Source organism: Muscardinus avellanarius (genome assembly GCF_963383645.1).
Source record: "Muscardinus avellanarius genome assembly, chromosome: 9".
NCBI lineage: Eukaryota > Metazoa > Chordata > Mammalia > Rodentia > Gliridae > Muscardinus > Muscardinus avellanarius.
In genome coordinates, this window is record NC_137795.1 from 31,666,207 (window position 1) to 31,676,589 (window position 10,383).

The following is a 10,383-nucleotide window of genomic DNA, read 5'->3' on the forward strand; positions in this document are numbered from 1 at the left end:
ATATATATATATATATATATATATATATAATCTGCTGGGATATTGCTGCACTCATTCCTATCCAAAAACTCTTTTGAAACCCAGCCTTCCTTTCTTCAAAGTATACTAGTACTCTTTTTTAAATCACTAAGAAAGTAAAATAAGAGGTCCATGTCCTCTATGATAAAATGAATTGCTGAAAAAAATGTCAAGTGTTCAAGTCATAAGACAGTGAGTACTAGTCATGTGACCCTGTTGCTATCTATCAACATAAAGGACGGTCATGTAGCAGGTGAATGACAGCCATTTGTCAAGCACTATGACAATGTATATTATGTATAGATGTGAATATTCCATTTATATTAATGTCAATTTAATTAACTCCATCTATCTGAGGTTGCGTATCTATGTAGGTATCTGTTAGTCACTACTAGGGTGGCTAATAAGGCAGCTTCATCAGAAGGGTGAGATTTCTGGCTGTAACCCATAAGGGGATTATAGAAGATGACATATTATCATGGCCTTTGTCTGGTCACTTTAAAGTAAATTGCATATCAAAAAGCACCATGTCTACGTTTTGTTTCTATTTACTTTCCACCCTCAAACTTTCCCTATCTCTTTCTTTGGAAACATTTCATGTCAAGGATCTTTAGGTTCATATCCACAGCTCTATAGACAGCAGGTGGCTTATTAACTTACAGCTTTAAAGTAATCTTCAAAAAAATAAAAAAGGAGAAATAATGGTTTTCTATTTTTGTTCTGCAGTGAGCTGAAGACAGATGGAAATAAATGAAATTTCCTCAGGAACGCATGCAAGTGCCACAGCAAATTTTATTAGCTGGATTCCTTGGATCTGAAAATGTTGTAAGATGCGTGTTGAAACTTAGTTGTGGTGAGGATTGACTAGGGAGGAAATAAGGCTTTAGAAGAAATACTGACCTTCGTTTTCATAGGACAGCAAATTATAGAAAGATGGCATCCTGTTTTTCATGAGTAGCCCCATTTCTTAAGATACTATCTTTAATCCTACCCAGCCTCTTCACCAATGTTTATAGTTGCATGTGTTCACAATTACGCACGCACACACACACACACACACACACACACACACACACACACACACACGCCTCAAATTAATTTTATTACTTAAAAAAACAATTTTATTTTATTTATGGTACTGGTCATTGAACCAGTAATATTCCACTACTAAACTATAACCCCAGCCCTTTCTATTTTATTTTTTAATTTTTTTTAAACAGAATCTTACTAAATTAGCAAGCACTGGCTTTGAAACTGTGATCTTCCTGTCTCAGCCTCCCAAGTACAGGGACTACAGGCATGGGACTACATCACAGCTGGCTAAGCCAACCCTTCTTTTATTCAAAGTACTACGAAGCTGCCTTATTAGCTACCCTAGTACTTACTACCAGATACCTACATACTTGCAGATACTACCAGATACTTGCAACCTCAAATAGATGGAGCTAAAGATGATATGGCTTTACTTTGATCCATATTTTAAAATGCAGATTTAAATCATGTATCTGTCTTTTTCCTTCCTCTCCCATATGTGTGTCTTTTCCCCTTGTTATTACACTCATTGACATTTGATGTAATTTATACACAATCCACTTATTAAAGTATATTTATACTTTCCGTACAAGGATAAAGTTTGCCTCGAGACTGAGGAAGTTAAATACACACTACCTCTTTATGGGAATCGGTACTTTAGTTGTTATTTAAGAAATTTGGAATTAATAAAATAAAAATTAACAGATATTCAGATAATTGAGGTAAAGTAATATTTAAGATAAAATTACCACCATAGATAATTTTTATATTTCTTTCTTATATATTTTTTCTCCTACTGGGGATTAATACCAGGGGTGTTCTACTTCTAAGCTGCAATCCCAGCCATTTTAATTTTTATTTTGAAGATGGTCTTGCTAAGTTGCTGAGGCTGTCCTCAAACCCGTGATTTTTCTGTCTCAGCCTCTCAAGTACTGGGATTACAGACATGCACCACACCACACAGGACTGACTTTTTGTTATTTACAAATAAAAACATAGATTGAGTGCATTTATTGTAAATTTAAAATGCACATGCCTCTTATTTAAGTGATGAAAAAATTGTTCAAGAATTTCCCACGACTAGGAAAGAATGAAACATACCTGTGTTAACACTAATAAGAATAATACACTTCATAGAAAGTAGGGTTTTTTTTTTGTTGTTGTTCATGAGAATTTTTCTATATTCCTTGGAAATAATCATATTCTAATTTAATTATAGTTTATTTCATTCCTTATATTATAGGTACAAAAATAATCCTAATGTAATCGTTCCCAAAGGATAATCTGAAGGGAACATAAACTAAAGTTATTCATTACATATAAAAATGTGTGGAAATTTTATACTGCTATTTTACCTTTCTGCATCTATGTAAACTGTGTACTTTGTGTGTGTGTGTGTGTGTGTGTGTGTGTGTGTGTGTGTGTGTGTGTGTTTTACTGGAAATTTATCTCAGAACCATTCGACATCTGAGCAACACCCCCAACCTTGTTTTGTTGTTGTTGTTTTGTTTGTTTTTCCTTTGTGAAACAGGGTCTCACTAAGTTACTGAGACTGGCTTTGAACCAGCCATCCTCTTATCTCAACCTCTCAAGAACTGAGATTACAGGCTTGAGCTATCACGCAGCTAATTTTATATGCATATAAATTTGTAATTTATATGTATATACTATTTTATATGCATTATTTAGCAAACTTCACTGTGTTTGCACACTAAATAAAATTTTTAAAAATTAGTCAAGTAGCCGAGCATGGTGGCACAAGCTTATAATCCCAGCATTTGAGAGGTTGAGACAGGAGGATCTGGGTTCACGGACAGCCTTGCTACTTATTTTGGCCCTTTACAACTCAGTGAGACCCTGTTTCAAACTAAAGAATAAAAAAAAAAAAAATAGGCCTGGGGTTTAGCTCAGAGGTAGAATTCCCCTGGGTTCCATCCCCAGTACCGCAAAATAATAAATAAATAAATAAATAACATTAGCCAGGTATGGTGGTGCACATTTATAATCCCAATCTTTGGGAGGCTGAGATAAGAGGATCTCAGGTTCAGTGCCAGAGCGTGGTAATTTAGGGAGACCCTGTTTCAAAAATAGTCTGGACTATAGCTGGAGTCAATCCCAGTCTCTCTCTCTCTCTCTCTCTCTCTCTCTCTCTCTCTCTCTCTCTCTCTCACGCGCGCGCACACACACACACACACACACACACACACACACACACACACACCACAATCAACTATGCATTCAGTTGTCACTGCATTTGCATAATTATAGCTGAAAGAAAATTGTAATTTTAGAGCCTCTACCCTTTATTTCTGGTTTCTTTAGCGTTGCAGGTTCTCAGACTTCAGTAGGTATAGAATCACCTGGAGGACCTGTATAAACAGACCACTGGGATCCATTCACAAATAAAGCAAACCTGGGGAAGGCCTGAGAATTTTAATTTCTAACCAGTTCAAAACTGATATTGATGCTGTGGGTTTAGAAACCTAATTTGAGGACCATCAAGCAAACATAATCTTATTAAAGAAGATGGATCTGAACTTATAAAGAAATTTATTTCAGTCCTTTTATTTTTATGTTTTTACAGCATAATCTGTAGCTTGCAAAATGTAAAATCTATTCTATTCAATAAAATGTAATATAATGCTGTTATTTTCCCCCTCATTGTCTGTAGACACAGTTGCTGCCAACAATCTAACAAGCAAGTAGCAGGGGCTTGCAAAGTAAAAAATTAATCTTAAGTCTTTTCTTGAAAGGCTTATATAAAAAGAAGCCTTTATAATAATTGCCATTTTTGTTACCATTTCTACAATGCATCAGGCTAAAGCGAAATGCTACAGATTGAAAGTTCATGTTTGCCATCTGCTGACATATTTGTGAATTGCAAGTGGTTTCTATCAACCCATACTTGGCTGATAAGTATTCATTTTTTATATTTCTAAAACCCATTAGGCAAACTTTAAACAGGTATGTTTCTTAAAAACACTGTCTTTAATCATTTATTGAACTACTTAAATAGAACTATCTTCTTAAATTATCACATATATTTCAAATAGTTTGTATTGAAGCTATTTTTTGTCTTACTCTGAAATTGCAAATTTGTATCTCAGTATGCATGTGCAGATCTACAGTGAATTTTACCAATAAAATATTTTAAAGATATAACAAAAATTGTTCAAACTAAATCAAATATCCATCTATATAATTTATATAATCATAATACAGTGAAAAGGATATGAAATTAATAATCCCAATAACAATAAAGCCAAAAAAGAAAACATTTTACAGTATTATAACTAAACATCTTCCAGTTTTTATTTATATTTTTGCCCACATTTTTGTTTTACATTCTGGTTCTACCTTGTCACTGAACAAGGTCCTATGTTCCTGGTCTCAAGTTCAAGCTGGCCTTGATCTGATTCCATCAAGCATGTTGTATCTGAGACATTGATTATGGGCTCACTGAAATATATTATTAGGCACTTAAAGTGGGCATTCACTGTGCTGAGTATTTCACAGTCATTATCTAAATCCTTACAAGATCGTATCATCACACCTCTACACTAAAAGCAAAGAAGTTGAAGTTTAACAATCCTAAGCAAGTTATCCAAAGTGACAGAGAGCGAGGCCGGGCGTGGTGGCGCACGCTTGTAATCCCCGTGCTTGGGAGGCTGAGACAGGAGGATCGCGCTGGTTCGGAGCCAGCCACACTGGCTTAAGAGACCCTGTTTCCACATTAAAAAAAAAAAGTTAAAAAATAGGTCTGGGAGTGTAGCCCGTGGGAGTGTAGCCCGGAGGTAGAAGGACTTCCAGGACTACCACCAAAAAAGAGTGACAGAGAGCGGATTTGCATCCACATTTCTAGTTCTAGTACTTGATTCCAATGAGCCATATTGCCTTAAATATTTTCTGTAAGACCAGAAGCACTCATGATTTAGCTAAAAGTAGTCTTCTTTTTTATATCTTCCCAAGCTTGTTTAAGTGGTCATATTAACCAGTTTGGTTTGATGCCCATCTTCACATTTTTAGGCAGAGGCTAACTTACAATTTTTTTTTTATCAGTGTTGATCACATGTAGAGGAAGAATGAGAAAAGTGCAAGCATGGGATAATTTATACCTGGATTAAAACTCGTGGGTTGATCAACAACTGTGTGTCCTTGGGAAAGTTCTGAATTCTTTTCACTCAAGAAGTATGTGGTGGGCCCTGGGCATGTACTACTAGTTAAGAGAGGGTAATCATGGGCTGACTTCTTAATCTTTCCTAGAATGTAAGGATTTGTAATTACTAAAATAAGCTCATAAAGATTCTGTGTTGGGGATATGTACAAGGCACACAGTACCTTGCCTGGCAGGTTTATAATAAAGTTTAGCCATGATGATAATGATAATGATGGTGACAATGACAACCACAACAACAATGTTGGTCTTTGAGATGTTGACTGTTGTGATTTGGGTCTTAAATGTTCCCAAAGGCCATGTCTTCAAGGATTGGCCACCAGCTGTGATGCTGTTGGGAACTGGAGACTAGTAGGAAGAAGTTTGGTCACTGGGGGTATGCCCTTGAAGAGGATATTGGTCCCAGTCTCTTCCTCTCTCTTTGCTCTCTGGCATTGAGTTGAGCAGTCTGCTCCACCACATACTCCCTGTCACCACAGGACTCCAAACAGCAGCACCAAGGGATCATTGACTAAGCCCTCTGAAACAGAGAGCCAAATAAACCTTCTTTCCTATTAAGTTTATTGCCTCAGGTATTTTGTCACAGGGATGGAGAGTTAACTAATATAAGGATCATCACTCATTCTACCAACTTGACAAAACCGTCCTCATAGGGGTGATGAAATACCCGTTTTGCTCTTTATCAGGGTGGTAGTGTTACAACACGGCAATGTGGTGTGGATGAGTCCTCTAGGAAGGAGGTCACAGAGCTAATTCCTCCAGGAGTGGACATGTTAGAACTTTCCTGCCAGTCTAAGTGAAACCCTGGGGTGTTTAAAGCTGCCCTGAAGGTGCTGTAGGTCTCTAACCAGGGCTGGGGGTTTCAATCTCCATATTTCTTCTCAGGAGGGCTGGCCAGATTCATTATCCCATTTCTTCTCCTGTCCTGCTTATCTCTAATCTCCCAAATGGAGAGGGGCATATTTAGGGATTTCTAGTAGACACCTGGTGTACAACAGTAGCATCTGACCTCCTCTTAGGCAAAGAAAAAAGTAAATGAGATAAGAAACATTCCATGATTACAATGATATTGTGTAAGTTCCTGAATCTACAGAACTGAAATATGAGCTTCTTTAATCCTCCTCCTCTTTATCTTCTCCCTTAGAAACCCGCATAGCAGTGCCAGGAAAGCAAGCTTTGCTCTAGACTGTGGGAAAACAAGACCCAAAGAGCCATATCTGGCCGCAGGTACACTAGTGAGCACAACTGAGCCCAGCTCAAATTTGTACCCACAAATTCATGAGTTAAAATAATGGTGGATACTGTTTTCTAAGGCCCTAAATTGGGGTATAGTTTGTTACACAGCAAAAGTCAACTGATACAATGCTTTTTATTTGGAATACTCTTTATATATAACCTTTTTATGTAAACTGTTATACATAGATTAAAAATATTGCCTCCTTATTCATAAAATTACACTCATAATTATGGGTTTAAAAATAATTAAGCAAGCTGCGGGGGAGTGAGGTAGCACACGCTTGTAATCTCAGTACTTGGAAGATTAAGACAGGAGGATCATGGATTTACAGTCAGCCTTCGCAACTTAGGTCCTATTTCAAAATTTTAAAAATATATAAATAAATAAAAGTAGGGCTGGCTCAGAGGTAAAATGTACCTGGGTTTAGTTTAATCACCAGCATATCTCTTCTCTTCTCTCTCTCTCTCTCTCTCTCTCTCTCTCTCTCTCTCTCTCTCTCTCTCTCTCTCATACACACACACACACACACACACACACACACACACCATGAACAAAGTTAATCAAGCAAACATCTGTTTATGGACACATAAAATTTACAAAATATTCCATGGAGTGCCACATGTTTTAACAATTTTTAATATTTGTTAAAAATCATAGCTGGGCATGGTGGTGCATGTTTATAATCTCAGTACGTATGAGGCTGAAACAGAAGGATTACAGATTCCAGGACAGGCTTAGCAAGTAGTGAGACTCTCATTAACCTAGCAAGACCCTTTTTTCCATTCTAAAACAAAACTGAGATGTAGCTGGAGGCAGAATGCCTCTAGGTTTCATCCTCAGTACCACAAACATAAACAGAAAAAATAATTTCTGGAGAATTTGTCTGATTGTTAGATGTGTCCATCTTGCTTTTCACTGCTTTTCACTGACTTGCTTTTTTTTTTTTTTTTTTTTTTTTGTGGGTCTGGGGGTGGAGCCCAGGGGCATTCAACCCCTGAACTACACACCGTGCCCATTTTTTATTCTTTATTTTGAAACCGGGTCTCACTGAGTTGCAGAGGGCCTCACTAAGTAGCTGAGGCTGCCCGCGAATCACAATCCTCCTGTCTCAGCCTCTCAAATGCTGAGATTACAAACGTGCACCACCACGCCCGGCTACTGACGCTTTTTGAACAAATTATTTTTTATTCCAGCTTCAGCTACCTAGTGAGGCTCTCATCAAATTAGTGAGACCCTGTTTCCAAATAAAAAATAAAATAGGTCTGAGAGTATAGACCAGAGGTAGAAAGCCTCTGGGTTCCACCCCCAGTACCACCAAAAAAAAAAAAAAGAAAAGAACAAATTATTTTTTATTGAAATCACCTAATCCAATCTGTATCCATCTTAATTGTAAGGTATAATTGAGGTAGGATAGAAAAAAAATATAAGATAGGTAGGAAGGTTCAATGTTTGGATTTAGAATGTACCCCTTACCCTCACAGAAACAAGGTAGCAATGTTGGAAGCAGGGCTTGGTTGCTAAGGGGGTTGGGGGGAAGGTCCCTAGGGGTGTGGCCTAGAGCATTATATAAGGTCCTAAGCCCTGCGCTCTCTCTTGCTTCTGGACCCTATGAGGTGAGAACAGTCTTTTCTCTCCCCCTCTCTCTTCTTCCTGCCCTTGCCCTGAGCACCCTAGATGTAACTCAGTTTGACATGGACTGAGACTCTGAGGAATTCTCAAAAAAAAGACCCCAACTGTAAACAAATAAATTATCCCAAATTGTGTGGTCATTTGGTCATTTGTCTTGGATTATAGCAGTGAGAATGTTAGCCAAGTCATAAAGGAAGAACAAGAAAAATGTAACTCACAAGGGAAGCCTGTACTAAAATTCCCCAAGCCAGGCCAATCACCCCCAAGACTGTCTTGTCAGGCCCAGATTTCTGAGAAATTTGTGAACCTTTGCTCATTTACTTACATAAATTGCCCTGACCATTGTTATCTATCTTCAAAGGAGTAGCTATTGATCAGAGAATGAGGGACACATAGATCTAAAAAGGTGGCTGGATACCATACTGGAAATTCACTCTGGAAATTCACTCACTGGTAAAATACCTTGAGAGCTGTGCATAAACCCACCTAGGAAAAATTACACAAGAGATATCTGTTTATCTGACAACAGGGCCCACATAAAACAGGCAGAAAGGTGACTAGACCCTAAAACAGAAAATCCGTGCATTTATGATAATTTCCTTGGATACTGTTAGCCATCCCACCATCAGGACCAGGAAGATGACCACAATCCCCTAGTCTTGTGATCAATGAAAGTATGTCATCCTCAGATATCCTCCTATGTCAGAATTCCCTGAAAAGAAGAGCTGTGAACCTCCAAAGTGTATCTGTCACTTTGTAGATGGCCCTCATTCTTCCTTGAATGTGTATTTATCACTTTCCTAAATAAATCTATGTCTCTGTCTAGCTGGTGCTAAATTCTTTTCCATTACATAAGCCAAGGACACCACCCGTCCTGAGTTGAATTCATCTCTTTTGCACACTGGAAACTCCGCATGACCCTTCAGGAAATTGTCTCTTCTTCTGTTTTCATAATCAATTACCTGGAGTTTTATTGAATTGGTCTGGGATTCTGTCTCAGCAGCAAGAATTTTGAAGGGTCCTCAGGTGATTTCAAAGTTCAGTCAAAAGTGGGAACATTGAACAAAAGAATTGTGCACAGTGGTGTCACAAGATTATAATAAAAGGTAAAGGTTGTTATGCTTCTGACTTTGGGACTTAAATGTCTATACCTTGACTATGAGAGCAATTCCAAAGGATTTTCATTTCATGCTGAATTTTCAGTCAAAGAATACAAAAGAAAATGCTATTTATTCATCTTACTCAAACCTACTATCATTTCTCAAAGTTAGGCAGGGTAAATATTATTATCCCTATTTTACAAGTGATAGAATAGGTTTACAGAGGAGTTTGTCATACTTGGGAATGGAGTACTCAGAATACTTCTTGCTCCCCAGTTCTCTTGGCACTTACCCAGTATATTCTGTCATAAATGTTAGTGTTCAGGTCTCATTTTCACTTAGGTTGTGAATTCTTTATCACTCGTTATTCTTTAATTCATTCATGCACTATCCACTCATTCATTCAGGATGCACTGGGGTTTTTTGTTTGTTTGATGGTTTGTTTATAGGAGGGAGAGGTAGAGTCACAGGGTCCTATGGTGAATAAGATGACTGCAAGGTGAGAGTGGAATCTTGTGATGTACCAGGCAAGCAAGTAGCCAGTTAACATAAAATTCACACACACAAAAAATAACAGTGCTCAGTAGTGGTGACAAACATAATCCTAAAGGGGAAAAAAAAAGGTGGGTAGGGTGGTAGCAATCTCTGCCGAGGAGAATATAGAATCTAAGCCAAAAACTGAACTACGCTGAATTTACCCAAGTGAAAGAAGCTATCTTATTCCCTGATGGAAGAAATGGCACGCAAGACTACAGGGAAGAGGGTCAGGGAGCTGAAAGTGCATCACTGATCCTGGGTGGCTAGCAGATAATGTTAACTTGAGGAGTGATCAATGATGCTGAAGAAGACATCTAGAACAAATGATAAGATGACCTAATAACTTATTAGCCATTTTAAGGTGTCTGGATTATCCTGGAGGAAAACAGGTTGCCTACCTATGCTTTAAACAGGGAATCTCATGCCCACACTTGTGTTCCAGAAATCTAGCTGCTCCAGTGTCCTCCCGAAAAGAAACTTTGCCTTCTACGGGTAGGAATGGAGTCTTGTAGTGGCTACTTAAGTGTAAACAGTTATGTTTCTGCTTTACATGGCCCAGACCTTTCGGCTGACTTGATGTTTGGGTTACAAGAGGCCAGGAAGATGGCAACTGGGCTGAACCACTTGGAAAGCACTGGTACGGTTTTCTGATTTAG